The sequence below is a fragment of the Loxodonta africana genome, chromosome 5 (assembly GCF_030014295.1).
Source record: "Loxodonta africana isolate mLoxAfr1 chromosome 5, mLoxAfr1.hap2, whole genome shotgun sequence".
NCBI classification, from domain to species: domain Eukaryota; kingdom Metazoa; phylum Chordata; class Mammalia; order Proboscidea; family Elephantidae; genus Loxodonta; species Loxodonta africana.
Genome location: NC_087346.1, coordinates 142,524,503 through 142,543,285, shown reverse-complemented (window position 1 = coordinate 142,543,285; position 18,783 = coordinate 142,524,503). Strand labels below are relative to the sequence as shown.

The 18,783-nt window shown below is 37.7% G+C and overlaps 1 pseudogene; it reads right to left on the bottom strand.

Annotated features, from left to right (window-relative positions):
- Positions 1–14,772: 14,772 nt before the first annotated feature.
- LOC100663131 (NADH dehydrogenase [ubiquinone] 1 subunit C1, mitochondrial-like) lies at positions 14,773–15,045 on the bottom strand (annotated as a pseudogene).
- Positions 15,046–18,783: the final 3,738 nt, after the last annotated feature.

Here is an 18,783-nt window from a genome sequence, read left to right as displayed (position 1 = left end):
TTACTCTATTTCATGCTTCCGAAGCTGTTTTGTTTTGATTCAAGATAGAGGTAGATTTAGCAGAGATTGGGCATGGCACACTCACTGCCAAAAGGCAATTATTAATAACTGCACTGCTAACCTGCAGTTTCTAAGAATGCCTGACAAATTTCAGAACCATTATGTAATCCTTTACCAAAGTTTTCCTTTCCAAGCTTAAGCTATTAAATAATTATACTGCATTTAATTAATCACAATCCATTGTTGTGGAGTTGATTCCAATCCATAGCGACCCAATAGGACAGAATAAAACTGCTCCCCAAAATTTCCAAGGCTGTAAATCTTTACAGAAGCAGACTGCTTCCTCTTTCTCTGGTGGAGTGGCTGGTTGGTTCAAATCTCTGACTTTTTGGTTAGCAGATGAGTGTTTAATCACTCACTGCACCACCAGGATACCTTCAATTAATCGTAGGTCAGATAGAAAAAAAAAAATCTAAAACAACAAAAGACATAAATACATGTACCCGCACAAAGCTGTAATGAAAGGTTACATTGAATGGAAATATGTGTTTTGTTTTGTGTTTTTAAAGTCCATCAACTGCTTTCTTTTCTATTCTGTGTAAAAAACATTAAAGATTCCTGCTGACACTAGCAACAAGAAGACATATCTGAAGCTACCACTGTTTATTTTTATATCCATTGGTACCTTAATTCTGCTCCTTTTGCTGACAATGTCCTTTATTGACACTTTGTACAACATACAAATGACCCTCTCCTTTAAGACTCTAGTGCCAGGAGAAATCAAAACACAATCACAATCAAATAAGCAACAAACAGAAAAATGTCTGGGTTTCCCCTTTTAATTGACTCATCAACTGTTAATACAGTAACTGATAGTGTTGTCTTTATTTGCTCGGGAGTAAATTGACATCCTATTTTTTAAACCAAATATATCTTACTATATTATGAAATTTAATTCAAGAAAATTTAGCTGGCTTTTCTCCTTTCCTGTCCTCTCCTCCCCTCCTCTCCAGTCCCCTTCTCATTCTCTCTCTGTCTCTCCTTCCTCCTTCCCTCCCTCTGTCTTTCCTTCCTTCCTTCCATCCTTCCTCTTTTCCTTTTCTCATTTTTCTGAACTCTTGTTTTCTATATCTTTTTTTAATTTTTTTCATAAATTTTTTATCAGCAAGTTTAAATATTTTGAAAAACAGGCCAAGGTCTAAATAATGAATAATACATCCTTCAAAACATGTTAAAAATGCCATGCAACACCCAAGAATATCCCTGCTCTCACAACCTGAAAATAATATAGCAATAATGCTCTCTTTTGAATTCCCTTTCAAATGTTATTTGCGCTCCTTTTATGTCATGATTTTTTATGTGTTGATGTTTTAAATTATGCAGTATTTGATAATGTGGCTGAAAATATGCAACAGGAACATAAGTTAAAACACATAGCAATAAAACAAACTTCTGAATTCACCTTGACATTTACGTATTTTCCTATTACAAACGTTGCGGTGATTTCCTTGGGGTGTGTCCCTGTCCACATAAATAGGAGTTTTTCTACAGCTGATTCTAGGCTGTACACTCGAGTCCAACAGCCATTTTGTAGGGGATGTGTATGATCAATTTCGGGAGATATTCTGAAATGCTTTCCAATGTGATTTGGTTTCTACTTATTTATTTATTCTGCTTATTTTTTTTATTTATTCTGCCATTTATTTATTTATGGAGCTAAATTCACCACATTTGAATAAATATTGAATGAATATTTGATTATCAGTACAATATTTCTTCTGTGCTTTATAAATAAGCTTCATGGGTTTTCTTTTTTTTTGCAGAGTATACTGTACACTACACTTTGCTCAGCTACAGATGACATTTATTCTTTCTTTGAAGCTTTACCAACATTTTGGTATGGTCATATTTCTTAAATTCTGTCAATGCAGAGCAGAGGGTTAAAATAGTATTTCATCATGGTTTTAATTTATATTTCTGTAATTGAAGTAAAAATTAATTTATCTCATTTTTCAAAACTTCTATGGGGTTACTATGAGTCAGAACTGACTCAGTGGCAACAGGTTTGGTTTTCCGGTTTTTATGGTTCCTAATTTTTAATTTTAACAGTTAAATCACTCATGTAGGGTCTTTATGAGTCAGAATCAACTCGATGGCAGTGGGTTTTTTTTTTTTTTTTTTTTGGTAACAGTTAAATAAAGGAGGCTTGGTGGCACAGAGCTATGAGGCGGTTGTATTCTGTTCTATAGCGTCTCTACTAGTTGGAATTGACTCGATGGCAATGAGCTTTTAACAGTTAAATACCTGTTTTTATTTTGCAAACTTTTCGACTGGGTCATGTGGATTTTTTCCATTGATTATTTTTAATTCTTTATATATTTTGGAGATAAATCCATGCATATTTTATTGAATTTGTTCCTAAGAAAGTTAATTTTTCTTGTTATAAATAGCATCCTGTTTTTCTGTTACATTTTCTTTTTCTGGTTTACAGAAATATAATTTGTTTTTATATTGATTTACTGTCAGCCACCTTGTTAAACTTTAAGAAAATAAAAAACCTAAATGGATAGTTTTATTGGCAGGTTTTTTAGTTTTTTTTTTTTTTTTTGAAATACAGACATGTATATCACCTAAAAATAATGACTGCTTTCTTTCTTCCTTTCTTTTGCTTTTGTGTTTTGTTCATTTATTTTTCTTACACTGTTGGCTGATGAAGTCAGGATAATGTTTAGTGCATGCTGGAGTGTACATTCTGGTCTTGCTTCTGATGCTGGGGGGATACATCTAAATATCGACCATTAACGATGACGTTTTATGTAGTTTGCTTTTGGGGGATATATGCCTTTTATAAAGAACCCTGGTAGCACAGTGATTAAGCACTTGGCTGCTAAAGAAAATGTTGGTGGTTCAAACCCACCCAATGTCTCTGAAGGAGAAAAGGTCTGGTGATCTGCTCCCGTAAAGATTACAGCCTAGAAAATTCTATGGGGCAGTTTTACTCTGTCACATGCGGTCACCATGAGTAGAAACCACCACCACCACCACATCACAACAACAACATACCTTTTATAAGATTAAGGGATTTCCAGTCTACTCCTAATTTGCTAAAATATTTTATTATAAATAGGTCTTAAATTTTACCAAATTACTTTATTTTCTAATCTGTAAACTTGATGAACAAGATCTATATATTACTAATGTTTAAGCCACCTTTACATTCTTGGATAAATAAACAAATCCATAAATGAATAAATGCAAATTATTCATGTCAAACTAGCTTTTATGCTTGTAAACATTTTTTAGTAATATTAGATTTTGTTTAACAATCTTTGATCCAGATTTTTGTAGCTATATTAATGAGTGAGATTGGCCTATAGTTTTCCTATTTTATACCTTCTTTGCCTGTTTTGGTAATAAGGTCACAATGGTCTTGTAGAATCAAATGTGTGTGGGAGTGTGGGCACTAAACAAAAAATAATGGTCTATTCCATGAAGAATTAGCAAACTCACCTGTAAGTTACCAGGGTCTGGGTTTTCTTTGTGATATATACCATTTTCTACCTCCTTTTTCTTTATGCCAGAATAATACATTTTCTAATTCATTCAATTATTTTTAAACACATTGTGTATGTAAGGAGGATCATCAAAGAAGCCTTCTGAGAGTAAATGATACGTATCTTGAATTTTTAACCTTTTCATTACTTTTTTTCTTTTTATTATTATTTTTTTATGGCATATGTTTTCAGTATTGGAATGCATGTTTGCTAACTGAATGCGTTTAAATTTTTGGTTGGTGTCTTAGTCATCTAGCGCTGCTGTAATAGAAATACCACAGGTAGATGGCTTTAATAGAGAAGTTTATTTCCTCACAGTAAAGTAGGCTAAGAGTCCAAATTCAGGGTATCAGCTCCAGGGGAAGTCTATCTCTTTCTGTCTGCCTTCTCATCAAATATTCCCCTGGACTAGGAGCTTTTCTGCACAGGGATCCCAGGTCCAAAGGACGTGCTCTACTCCCTGCAGTGCTTTCTTGGTGGTATAAGGTACCACCTCTCTGCTTGCTTCCCATTCCTTTTATCTCTTCAGAGATAAAAGGTGATGCAGACCACAACCCAGGGAAACTCCCTTTACTTTGGATCAGGATGTGATCTGGGCAAGGGTATTAAAATCTCGCCCTAATCCTCTTTAACATAAAATTACAATCACAAAATGGAGGACAACGACACAATACTGGGAATCATGGTCTAACCAAGTTGACACATATTTTGGGGGGACACGATTCAATCCACGACACTTGGTAATATGTATTTTGGAAAATATGATCAGTAATGCAAGCTACCAATAAAGGGAGTAGTATTATGGTACCAACTATCTGTAGTATGACAATGTACCAATAAGAACTAAGTGGAGAATTTAAGTGAGCACCTTTCCATCAGGTTACATGGGGGAGCCTCTGGTTTTCCAAATATGACCCAGAAAAACCAAAACATACCCATAAGGACTCCCTAACTTTCATAAGGGAAAGCCATAATCATGCTTGCAAGCCTTATCTCAGAGAAATAAGGGGGAAAAAAAAGGCAAAAGTTTACAAAACTAACACAACCAGAAAGTATCACCTAATGGAATGCTCAAGGTACACAACAGTAAGCCTCCAACTCTTGCCTGCTGAACTACACACACTTCAGAAGAGACCCATCTTGACTCTAAATGCATTAGAACTGGAAAAATGTACTATATATGAGGTCCAGAGGTATAAAAATAGCTGGTATACCTGAATTTAGAAACCATCTCAAGAATAGATTTGATGAGTTGAACACTAACGCCCCAAGACCAGATGAGTTGTGGAATGACATCAAGGACATCATACATGAAGAAACCAAGAGGTCATTAAAAAAAGACAGGAGAGAAAGAGAAGACCTAAATGGATGTCAGAAGAGATTCTGAAACTTGTTCTTGAACATTGAGCAGCTAAAACAAAAGGAAAAAATGATGATGTAAAAGAGCTAAACAGAAGATTTCAAAGGCCAGGTCGAGAAGACAAAGTAATGATTACATGTGCAAACACCTAGAGATAGAAAACCAAAAGGGAAGAACACATTCAGTATTTCTCAAGCTGAAAGAACTAAACAAAAAATTCAAGCCTTGAGTTGCAATACCGAAGGATTCTAGGGGGGAAATAGCCAACGACCCAGGAAGCATCAAAAGAAGATGGAAGGAATATACAGAGCCACTATACCAAAAACAGTTGGTTAGGTTTAACCATTTCAGAAGATAACATATAATCAGGAACCGATGGTACTGAAGGAAGTCCAAGCTGCACTGAAGGCATTGGAGAAAAACAAGACTTAGAGAATTGATGGAATACCAATTGAGATGTTTCAACAAACAGATGCGGCACTGGAAGTGCTCACTTTTTTATGCCAAGAGATTTGGAAGTCAGCTACCTGGACAACCAACTGTAAGGGATCCGTATTTATGCCTATTTCCAAGAAAGGTGATCCAAACGAATGCAGAAATTATCAAATGATATCATTAATATCACACACAAGCAAAATTTCACTGAAGATCATTCAAAAGTGGCTGCGGCAGTATATTGACAGGAAACTGCCAGAAATTCAAGCCCGATTTAGAAGAGGACATGGAGCTGGGGGTATCATTGCTGATGTCAGATGGATCCTGGATGAAAGCAGAGAATACCAGCAAGATGTTTACCTGTGTTTTATTGACTAGGCTAAGGCATTCGACTGTGTGAATCATAACAAAATATGGATAATATCATGGAGAATGGGAATTCCAGAGCACTTAATTGTGCTCATGAGGAATCTGTACATGGATCAAAAGTCAGTCGTTTCAACAGAAAATGGGGATACTGCATGGTTTAATGGTTTAAAGTCATACCCATTCAATCTGTGCACCAAGCAAATAATCCAAGAAGCTAGACTATATGAAGAAGAACAGGGCATCAGGGTTGGAGGAAGACTCAATAACAACTTGTTATGTAGATGACACAAACTTGCTTGCTGAAAGTGCAGAGAACTTGAAGCATTTACTGATGAAGATCAAAGACCACAGTCTTCAGTATGGATTACACCTCAACATAAAAAAACAACCCAATGCCGTAGACATAAAGAAAACAAAAATTCTCACTACCGGACCAATAACCAACATCATGATAAATGGATAAAAGATTGCTGTTGTTGAGGATTTCATTTACTTGGATCTACAATCAACTCCCATGGAAGTAGCAGTCAAGAAATCAAAAGACAAATTGCACTGGGCATATTTGCTGCAAAAGAACTCTTTAAAGTGTTGAAAAGCAAAGATGTCACCATGAGGACTAAGGTGCGCCTGACCTAAGCCATGGTGTTTCCAATCACCTCATGTGAATTCAAAAGGTGGACAATGAATAAGGAAGACCAAAGAAGAATTGATGCCTTTGAATGGTGATGTTGGCAAAGAATATTGAATGTACCATGGACTGCCAAAAGAATGAACAAATGTCTTGGACGAAGTGCAGCAGGAATGCTCCTTAGAAGCAAGGATGGCGAGACTCTGTCTCACATACTTTGGAAACGTTGTTAGGAGGGATCAGTCCATGGAGGAGGACATCATGCTTGGTAAAATAGAGGGTCAGCAAAAAAGAGGAAGACCCTCAATAAGATGGATTTGCACAGTGGCTGCAACAATGGGCTCAAGCATGTTGTTGTTGTTTGGTGCTGTTGAGTTGGTTCCAACTCATAGTGGCCCTATATACCATAGAAGTATACACTGCCCGGTCCAGTGCCCTGCTCACAATTGTTGTTACGCCTCAGCCCATTGCTGCAGCCACTGCGTCAATCCATCTGGTTGAGTGTCTTCCTCTTTTCCGCCGACCCTCTACTTTACCAAGCATAATGTACGTCTCCAGGGACTGATCTCTCCTGACAACATGTCCCACGTATGTAAGCCTCAGTCTTGCCATTCTTGCTTCTTCCCTTTTGGTTTTCTAGCTCCAGTTCTTTGCAGATATCATTATAATACTTTACTTTGTCTTCTCGGGCAGCCCTTTAAAATCTTCTGTTCAGCTCTTTTACTTCATTTCTTCCTTTTGCTTTAGGGGCTCAAAGTTCAAGAGTAGGTTTCAGAGTCTCTTCTGACATCTGTTTTGGTCTTTTCTTTCTTTCCTGTCTTTTTAATGGCCTCTTGTTTTCTTCATGTATGATGTCCTTGATGTCATTCCACAAACTGTCTGGTCTTCGATCATTAACATTCAACTCTTCGATTCTATTCTTGAGATGATTTCTAAATTCAGGTGGGATATATTCAAGGTTGTACTTTGGCTCTTGTGGACTTGTTCTAATTTTCTTCAGTTTCAACTTGAACTTGCATATGAGCAATTAATTGATGGTCTGTTCCACAGTCGGCCTCTTGTCTTGTTCTGACTGCTGATATTGAGCTTTCCTATTGTCCTTTTCCACAGATGTAGGTGGTTTGATCCTTGTGTATTCCATCTGGCAATATCTATGTGTATATTTGCCATTTATGTTGGTGAAAACAGGTATTTGCAGTGAAGAAGTTGTCGGTCTTGCAAAATTCTACCAGCATCGTTTCTGTCACCAAGGTCATATTGCCCAACTACTGATCCTTCTTCTGTTTCCAACTTTTGCATTCTAAACACCAGTAATTATCAACGCATCCTGATTTCATGTTGGATCATTTTCAGACTATAGAAGCTGGTAAAAATCTTCAGTTTCTTCATCTTGGGACTTATGGGTTGGTGAGTAAATTTGAATAACAGTTGTATTAACTGGTCTTCCTTGTAGGCATATGGATACTATCCTATCACTGACAGTGTTGTAGTTCAGGGTAGATCTTGAAATGTTCTTTTTGACATTGAATACAATGCCATTCCTGCTCAAGTTGTCATTCCCAGCATAGTAGACTATATGATTGTCCAATTTAAAATGGCCAATACCAGTCCATTTCAGCTCTCTAATGCCTAGGATATAGATGTTTATGCGTCCCATTTCATTTTTGACGATTTCCAATTTTCCTAGATCCATACTTCACACATTCCACATTCTGAATATTAATGGATGTTTGCAGCTGTTTCTTCACATTTTGAGTAGTGCCACATCAGCAAGTGAAAGTCCCAAAAGCTTAACTCCATCCATGTCATTAAGATCCACTCTACTTTGAGGAGACAGCTCTTCCCCAGTCATCTTTCGAGTGCCTTCCAACGCAGGGGTCACCTTCTGTCACTATATCAGACAATGTTCTGCTGCTATTCATAAGGCTTTCACTGGCTCCTTTTTTTCAGAAGTAGACTGCCGGGTCCTTCTTCCTAGTCTGTCTTAGTCTGGAAACTCAGCTGAAACCTGTCCACTATGGGTGACCCTGCATAGCTTCCAGCATCACGGCAACATGCAAGCCCCCACAGTACAACAAAATGACAGATATGGTGGGGGCGGAAGGGCTCAAGCATAGCAACTATTGTGAGGATGGCACAAGACCAGGCAGTGTTTCCTTCCATTATGCATAGGGTCTCTCTGAGTCAGAACTGACTTGACAGCACCTAATAATAACAACATACTGTTAAACCAATATTTAACTCAAGGTAATTATATATATTAAAAAAAAAAAAAAGACCACAAGGCAGACACATGTTGTTGTTAGGTGCCATCAGGTCAGTTTCAACTCATAGCAACTCTGTGTACAACAGAAGGAAACACTACCCAGTCCTGTACTATCCCCACAACCATTGCTATGTTTGAGCCCCTTGTTGTAGCTACTGTGTCAATCTGTCTCATTTGTCTTTTTCCCTGACCCACTACATGATGTCCTTCTCCAGAGAGAGGTCCCTCTTTATAATGTACCCAAAGCACAAGAGAGGAAGTCTCACCATCCTTGCTTCTAAGGAGCGTTCTGGCTATACTTCTTCCAAGAAAGACTTGTTCATTTTTCTGGCAGTCCACGGTACAATCAATATTCCTCACCAACACCATAATTCAAAGGTATCAGTTCTTCTTTATTGTTCCTTAATCATTATTCAGCTTTCACATGCATGTATCTGTCGTGATTTATTATACCAGGGCTTGGGTCAGGCGCACTTTTGTCCTTAAAGTGACGTCTTTGCTTTTTAGTACTTTAAAGAGGTCTTTATTTGCTGCAGATTTGTCCAAGGTAGTATGTCATTTGATTTCTTGACTGCTGTTTCCATGGGCTTTGATTGTGGATCTAAGTAAAGTGAAATCCTTGACAACTTCAATCTTTTCTCAGTTCATCATGATTTTACTTATTGGTCCATTTGCAAGGATTTTTGTTTTCTTTATGTTGAGGTGTAATCCATACTGAAGGCTATAGTGCTTAATCTTCATTACTAAGTATTTCAAATCCTCTTTGCTTTTGGCAAGCAAGGTTGTGTCATTTGCATATTGCAGGTTGCTAATCCTCATGTCACATTCTTTTTCATATAGCCCAGCTTCTTGGATTATTTGCTCAGCATACAGAGTGAATAAGCATAGTGAAAGGATAAGACTGTAATGTACACCTTTCCTGATTTTATACCATGCGATAGCCCCTTGTTCTCTTTGAAAGACTGTTTATTGTTCTATGTACTGGTCTCTCATGAGCATGTTTAAGTGTTCTGAAATTCCTATGCTTCACAATGCTGTCCATAATTTGTTATGATTCACACAGTTGAATGCCTTTGCTTAGTCAATAAAACACAGGTAAACATCTTTCTGGTATTCTTTGCTTTCAGCCAAGCTCCATCTTGCAGATATATAGGAAATGGAATAATAGCAAAAGGATCAGTATGTGCAAAAACTTGAAGGTATTCACAAATTTTGGATATGCATGGAAATAGCAGGAGATCCATATAACTACTACTTCTACTACACCACTACTTCTACTATGAAAATAACATAAAGTTTTGGTGGGGGAATGGCAGAAGTAGTTGGTAGGTAAGCAAAGGCAATACCAAGAAGTTATCATCAGAGGATGCCATGGCTTCTGTTATCCAGAAAGAGTTAATACCCTTGGAAACCGTGCTGTTTGTTGTTACCATTATGTCAAATAATGGACTCTCACAAGGTAGGTTTTCCCTAGAAACAGTTAGGTGAGAATAAAGTGAGTGGGGAGTTCATACCAGCTTGGAATTTCATATAAATCTATGAATTGAAGCAACTTTTGCAAGCATGAGAACCTACCTTGGAAATTCTAACATGCATGAGAAAAAGGAAAGGTTAAAATGTAGGAAAGAGTGGGATCTCTACAATCTACATGAATAAAGGAAATGGTTCTTATCATTAACATACATGGTGGGTTTCTCTACAAGAAATGAGAACTAAAGAGTCAGAGTAATTTCTCTATGTGGTCTTCTGAGGCAAATAATCCTCAAACAAGAAGCACATGAGAAATACTGGGGATTCCAGCCAAAACCCAGTGCCGTTGAGTCGATTCCGACTCATAGCGACCCTATAGGACAGACTAGAACTGCCCCATAGAGTTTCCAAGGAGCGCCTGGCGGATTCGAACTGCCAACCTTTGGTTAGCAGCTGTAGCACTTAACCGCTACGCCACGAGGGTTTCCATACTGGGGATTAGTGATTGAAATAATTAGAGTGGTATGTTTAAATTTTTATTCCTAAAATTGAGCCAGCTAGAGGAAAATTCAGGCAGAGAAGCATTGGAAGGATATATTTAGATGGATTTTGATCTGAGTGAAAACACAGAACAGGAACTTTGTTTCAAATTCATATACATTTCAGAGAATGAATAGAATCCACATAATCTCTGTAAAGGATTATTTCTTTAGAAATGGGTGTTCAGAAATTCCTAACAGTAAGAAGTAGAGGAAAGAAAAGAATGAAACATGTCTTCTTTCAGAAAAAAATGAAGAAAAGATTTGGCCCCAGACCAATTTCCTTCCTTACTATATCTTGGGCATTATCCTTGTACATGAGAAAGTAAATGTCAGTGGTGGTGTCAACTGAGAAAACTAAATTCACCACTTCCTTCCTTCCTTCCTTCCTTCCTTCCTTCCTTCCTTCCTTCCTTCCTTCCTTCCTTCCTTCCTTCCTTCCTTCCTTCCTCCCTCCCTCCCTCCCTCCCTCCCTCCCTCCCTCCCTCCCTTCCTTTCTTTCTTTGTTTCTTTCTTCCTTTATTTTATTGTCCTTTAATGTTTACAGAACAAACTAATTTCTCATTAAACAGTTACTTCACATATTGTTTTATGACATTTGTTGACCACCTCACAACATGTCAACCCTCTCCTTTCTCAACCTTAGGTTCACTATTACCAGCTTTCCTGTCCCCTCCTGCCTTTGAGTCTTTGCCCCAGGGCTGGTGTGCCCCTTTGGTCTTGCTAGCACCACATTCTTTTAAGGATGAGGAAAGTTGAGTTAAAAGTGTGATAGCAAGGGCCCAACCACAGTGTTCTCAATTACTTGTTGAATTAATCACTTTTCCTGGACCTCAGTTATTCCATCCATAAAATAGGATTAACTGGGAGGATGCAAGCCATTCTGGCTGTAAAATTATACCACCCTTAATAAAAATGCATCTCCATGCCTGTAGTGACTAAGTCTGAATCCAAGGTGTCGGCCATGTTGATTCCTCCTGTGGGCTGGGCCTCACTCCTAGTTTCTGTCAGCTGCTGGCAATCCTTGGTGTTACTTTGCTTGTAGACTTATCTTTACATGGTGTCTTCCTCATGTGACTCTGTTTTCCTGTCTCTTCTTTTTTTTTTTTATAAAATGCCACTTAGAAGTGATGCGTATTTGGACCCGCCCTACTTCTTCAGTATGACTTCTTTAACTTAATAACATCTGCAACAACAACAACAACCTATTTCCCAAAACAAGGTCGTATTCAGAGGTACAAAGCCTGGGAATTCAACACATCTTTTAGGGGAACACAATTCAATCCATAAGAGTACCTTTGGTTTGAAAAATGTATGTGGACACATCAAACGTAGGAAATTTCTGGACCTTACTCCAATTCTCTTTATAAAATATAGACCTGTGTTCCTTTATCTTGTTGTTGCTTTCTTTTTTTTTTTCTCTTCCTTCTCCTATTGCATGTAAAACCCCCATAATGTTACCTTTACTTACTTTCTAATCTCAATTTTATTTTCTCACTTTCACAAGCTAAGCTCCAAGTCCAAATACATTAAACTACTTATGGTTTCTGTCAAGGGTCAAGAGCTCTCTCAGCTAGGAGTTATCCTGCATGCTCATTTCTACCTGAAAAATATTTCACTGAGTTTTCCCATCTCCATTGTAAATTGTTTGTAAACAAGTCTTGGTCTCCATCAGCTCAATGAGCATCTTGATGCCAGGATCCTTGTGCATTTCTTTTTCACCAGTTCCTGGCAGAGGATATTGCATACATTTCTTTTCTTTTTTAATTTTTATAAAAATATAGATGGCACAACATTTGTCAGTTGAACATTTTTCACGTGTATACTTCAGTGACACAAATTACATCAAAGACTCCCTTGTGGTTCAACAGTTAAGTGCTTGGCTGCTAACCAAAAGATTGGTGGTTTGAACCCACCTAGAAATTTTGTGAAAGACCTGGTAATCTGCTCCTGTAAATATTCAGTGTAGAAAACTCTATGGGACATTTCTACGTTGTCACATGTGGTTGCTATGAGTTGCAATTGACTCAATGACACCTAACAACATAAGAACAACAGTTAAATCAATCATGTTGTGCATAAATCACCAATATCCTTTGCCAAATTTTCCATCACCATAAACAGAAACACAATGTTTCCTAAACAATTATTTTCCCTTCCCTCAAAAGGAAAGAACAAAGGATACTGCACCCTAATATTCTTCCCTTTTGCTTGTGTTTTCAACATGAACATTAATCCAGATTATCATTATCTCAGTAAAAACCTGGAATTGGACCTGCTAGGTGCCAGAGTGGTCACCTACAGAGAGTGACCAGGCCTGAGGAACATTCCCCTAGAAAAAAAACTCCATAAAATCTGCATAGAAACTACAAGACTTCTCTGAACACAGCCTTGCAAGTTACTCAGCCACTCTTCTGTTGTGTTATCTTAATTATAGGCTCATATCTGGGCCAGCACAGAATCAAGGTGAGGTGACTAAAAAGAGGGTGGGTATGTAGAATTTGATTCATTGATGTGAGTTAGTGGGGACCTTTCAAGACAAGCCACCATATTCTTTCTCATCTCTTGCCACCTAAGAAAAAATACAGGAGAGAGTAAGTGTGATATTGTAATTGCAGAAACTTTCAGATCTGCTACACCTGGGTTCAATTCCTCAATCCATCATTTACCAGCCACATGACATTATCTTTTACCTTGTATTATCTATAAAATAGGAGCTAATAATACCTATGGCATCAGGTTGTTTTGAGAATGAAAGATGATACCAGCTTAGCTTCTGCTATAAAGTAGACACTTGGTAAATGTCAGCTATTTTAATATCATTCTCAGAATTTAAGAAATATATACTTAATAAAAAAAAAGATAGTGATCTTTTATGAAGTTTTATTTTCTTTAAAGAAAACCTCTAAATCAATCTCACTCTGAATATCATTAACAAGTGTAAGATTATATATTTTCAGTTCAGTTTCAATATATTTTATATAGATGGCCCTTAAATCTGAGATGAAATCAATAAAGCTTAAATGCTCTATTGATTTCAATCCACCAACTACAGTGAGTAGTCAGAAGCTCGAAAATACCTTTATCCAGATGAATTGTTGATAACAATGTACCAAAAATAATTGTGTTTAAATAATTGCCTTTTACTAACTAATGAAAATCACTCTCATTTTTAGAACATCTTAACATATTGGTCTTCATAATATTCTTATGAGCAAATATTATTAATCTTTTTCCTTCTTCTTTTTTTTTTTTTTTTTAGAAATTTAGACCAGAGAGGTTAAGTGACTTGACCAAGTTCATTCCACAAGATAGTGGTAGAAACAAAATCAGACTTGGGTCTCCAACTAGGAGTTTGGTATTGCTAGTAGTGTGCAAGCTACTGTACTAGCTCCCTACCTGAGGTTACCAAAATTAGGAAAGAGTGCTTTGCAGCCATCCTATTTTAGCCATTAAGGTGTAATCTTTTGATTAGTCAAGCAGGTAAAGACCTTGGAAAAACAAAGGGCAAGCAAATATTCTGATGACTTTTCTGAGGAAAGGGAGAATCACTGACCCTTGAAGATGATTTGCTTTGAGCCTTATGGAAAAACAGCTTTCTGATAATTCAATGTCCCTCAGAACTTCAGAGCTGGCAAAGATATTCAGAGGTCAATAAATGCAAGCTCATTTTTCCTGAGCAATACTCAACTATACTTCAGTACAGCGGTAATAGTCCTATTTCTTGTTAAAATTGCTAACAAGATTTCTATCCATTCTTATAATATAGATAATAAAGCATCTAATTCTGTACCTAGGAAACACTTTGTATGTTATATTTCCCAATTTTCTTATGTTTAATATGGAGGAAAATAATTCAGACCTAGTCAGGGCTCTTTTCTAGTGCCAACTGTCATTATACCATATAACCTCCTGACTGTGGTGTAGATAATATTGGACACTTCCTAAAACATCTGGAATTTATATTAATAATATGAATTTGCATTTTTTGAAGAATATAGAAGTATTTTTATTTTTTCACTTAATGATGCAACACACAAATGCTGACAATATACTCCATGTATAACTTTTTCCCTCTCATTTACAATCAAAAGAGGAACTGCTGTAATCGCTATATAGAGCATACTATATTGATATATCAATAATTTATTCTAACTCATTTCTTTTTTATACTCTAAAATATCTTCATTATGTTGTTTGATGAGCTAGGCCTGTAAAAAGACTGTGGTGTCCAGGGTCTGTCCAAGTTTCAGCCAGTCAGGTTCGGTATTCAGTGGGTCTTGAACGGAGAACTTCGAACAAGCTGAAAGGCCACTCTGGAGCCAGGCCTGGGCCAGCAGCTGGGAGAAGGGGAGCAGCAGCATGGAGGGCACCATTTTGCTGGCTGAGCTCCCTGAATTTACATTTTGTGTATTAAATGTCAATTTCAGTAATGTTTCATAAGGACAGGGACCATCTTTTCATCTTTAATTCTAAGTTTCCTTCATATTTTGTGATGGAGAGAAGACATTCAAAATATGTATGCTGAATGAAAGAAGAGAAGAATGCATGATTTACCTCGACATTACCACTACTAGCCTAGGCAGATAACTCTACATGTGTAACTGCAATATTAGGACATAGCCTGATAGACTTACTAGCTGCTGAGGCAGAACAAAGATACGCTTTGGTCAATAAATTCATTGTTATCAAGTCTGTTGGGCTCATAGTGACTCTGTAGGACAGCGTAGAACTGCCCCACAGGGTTCCCAAGGAGCAGCTGGTGGGTTTGAACTGCTGACCTTTTGGGTGGCAGCCACCAAAAGCTCTTTATTTACTATTGTGCCATCAGGGCTCATCACTATTAAAAGTTCCCTCCTTTTATTCTGGCTTTGGTTTATCTGGGGGAATCACAACCTACTGATTTCTTCCATAGCTCTGCTAATATTTACCGTTTACTGTGTGCTTAAAGTGTGCTAGCAACTGTACTAGAAACGTTATATATTATTTAATCCTTAAGACAACCGTTTGAGCAGACTTTTGGAACCAAGTCTTCAGGATTTGCCAAATGTGACTTGCTTAGTTAATGATGGAATTATAAATTGGAACTATGTTTTCCAGCTCCAAAGCCCATGTCCTCAAAGAGCATACTATTCGATCAGAAGAGAGTAACACACTGGTATGTACCTTTATTTTCTTCCTTTTTTTTCTTGTTTGCTTCCTTAGTTTTATATAGTCAATGAACATTTTTGAGCACACCCTTTAGCTCATATACTGACCCAAATATTACTGAAAGATGCTTTCCCCCATCCCTAAACTGGGTCTGTCTTTAATCTTTCACCAACTCCTCCCACAGGAGGCAAAATCACTGATGTGGTTGATCGGAATATTAGACAGTTCTTGGAATACATTTTGTGGGTGGGCTGGGCTATTTGTCTTAAAGGGAGTAAAGAATTGTGATTTCTTCCACTCCTCTCTTCTTTTGTCGGAGAATAGTAATAAGGCTGGAATCATTTCTGTATGTAAGGAAGTGGTGTATCTTCTCTCTGCCTTTTCTTTTAGTATGCTCAGGGCTTAGTGGTTTTATCTGGGCTCATCCCATCACACCTTGAGGTCAGAGAATGGAAAGAGGCCAAGATTTAAGATCAGGAAGGAAGAAACTGGCTCAGTTAGCCATTTTGACCTGAGCCAATGAGAAAGTGAAAAACAACCCTGCAAACAACCAGAGTGCAATGGTCCCAAAAGAACATAAATCATGCTCAAACATAAAGACTATGGCCACTATGACCATGTTTGGAGATGATATGAACAAGGTTACTTGTGACCATAAAAATTCCTAAATGCTTACCTTCTGACCTACATGGCCTTTCTCTGAGTGATTGTCTGTTCTTTAGCACAGACAATTCTAACACCACTTTGCTCTTCCTGCCTCCTAGATAAAATTTATTATGATATCCAGACATCAAGTTACCCTCACTTTTTGATAATGTCTGAACACAAATTGGCCCCTGCTTCCTTAAACTCTGCTTCGAATTCTCCAAAACAAACCCAAATCCTATAAGATGCTACTCTTGATTTTCTCTTTCCTCCTGGATTCCCTGGGGTACATTCTTCCTTGCTGCAGCAAATTAAATAACATAACCATTAATTAGACTGCAGATATATTTCTCATGGACTTTAGATGTGGGCTTCCACACGGTGTTTTCCAAACCAAATGTTACAGCAAATATGTATTAGGAGATTCTGCATCCTTGCCTAACAACTAGTCAAAGTTATACATGGTTTTCTATAGGATTATTGTGTTTGACAGTATAGCTACCTCAGTCAAGAACTTGATAAAGGGGAAAAATATAGTTAATATTACTCAGGTAAAAAGCATCACCCTGAGCCATAAGAGCCGATAGGTTCTTTGTTTCCATGTGCCTTTCTCTTTTTCCTTTGGCTTTGGTGAGCAGGGCCAGATTAAGATCTTTAGAGATTGAAAACACTAAAAATGTGGCTGTGCCTTCACATGTTATTCACCATGTAATATCAATGAAAAGACACATATTTGAAAATATGTCCAAATGATTAGATACTTTGGCTAACGTCAAACTAGAAAAAAAAATTTTTTTCTTTTCACTTATTTGTGCCCCTACTCGGCTCTTTCCATAGCACTTGCATAGTCTGAGTACTAATTCATCAATCCATGTTGCTGTATACAATTGAGGGTGATCACTGGTAGCTCTGCTGTGCTGAAGTCACAACCCACCAGACTGGGACATAAAACAAGCAGAGACAGGGAGAAAGATGGAAGAGGTTCCACTTGACCTTGAGCCTACTTTATTGTTCCTTTTTAACTGAGAAGCACTGTTTGGAGGTAAAATGAGTGTGTGTGTGTAGAGGGATTATTTGATACTTGTTCAGCCATTAATGAAAAAAATTACTTTGCCAATAGAAGGAAAAAAAATTGAATGTGAAATACTGAAGGTGAAACTTACGATGCTGCAGCTAGATGCTGGAAAATACTCATTGGTTTTTTGTGGATCAGCGAAGGCAAATATTAACCAAGTTTTTAGAGTAACATGTAATTTGTGCTTTGATGGGGAAATATCGGAGGCTTTGGGCAAGGGGACTTAATTTAGGGCCCCCAAGGGACATTGCATCTGAAATCTGAAAAATGGGTAGATGCTCACTAGGCAATCATGCTCACTATGCAATCATGTGGGAAAGAAGCTGAGGGTGCATACATATATATGATAGCCAGGAAGCAAGGGGGAACTTTGAGAGGAGGAGGAGAAAGAAGCTCAACTGCAGAAAGATGAGAGGGAGTGCTATAGGATAAGAATGAACCAAGTTGAGGGGTGTGGACTCTGACTAGCTTCCTAGTTCTAGTTTAAATAGCACTTTTGGGTTAAGAGAATGAGTTTTATTGTTCATTCTCACTTTGTGCTCAGTCTTATTTAGTGCTGCTGTAACAGAAATAACCAAGTGGATGGCTTTAACAAACAGAAGCTGATTTTCTCATAGTCTAGTAGGCTAGAAGTCTGAATTCAAGGCATCAAATCTGGGCAAGTTTTTCTCTATCAGCTCTGGAAGAAGGTCTTTGTCATCAATCTTCCCTTGGTCTAGGAGATTCTCTGCACAGGAACCTCAGGTCTAAAGGACAAGCTCTGCTCCCAGTGCTGCTTCCTTGGTGGTTTGAAGTCCCCATATCTCTCTGCTTGCTTCTCTCTTTTATATCTCAGAAGAGATTGAGTTAAGACATAATCTAATCTTATAGATTGAGTCCTGCTTCATTACCATAACTGCTGATACTCCTACCTCATCAACATCATAGAGACAGGATTTACAACACACAGGAAAATCACATCAGATGACAAAATGGTAGACAATCACACAATACTGGGAATCATGGCCTATTCAAGTTGACAGATACTTTTTGGGTTCACGAATCAATCCATAACATGCTCTATCAGGACAAAGTGTTTTTGTCCTAGATCTCCCTCTCCCATCACTAGCCCACTTTCACATAACTACTTTTCTTATCTAGAGTTCTATTCTTCTCTCTTTGCCCCCAGGACTGCTTCTGGCTGCTCAACAGTCTGGTGTGTTTACTGGATAGTGGATTTGGTTTCTCACCTGTACCTATCTCGAGTGCCATTTTGCTGGGCCACGGTCACGTGCACGTGCAATATTCCATG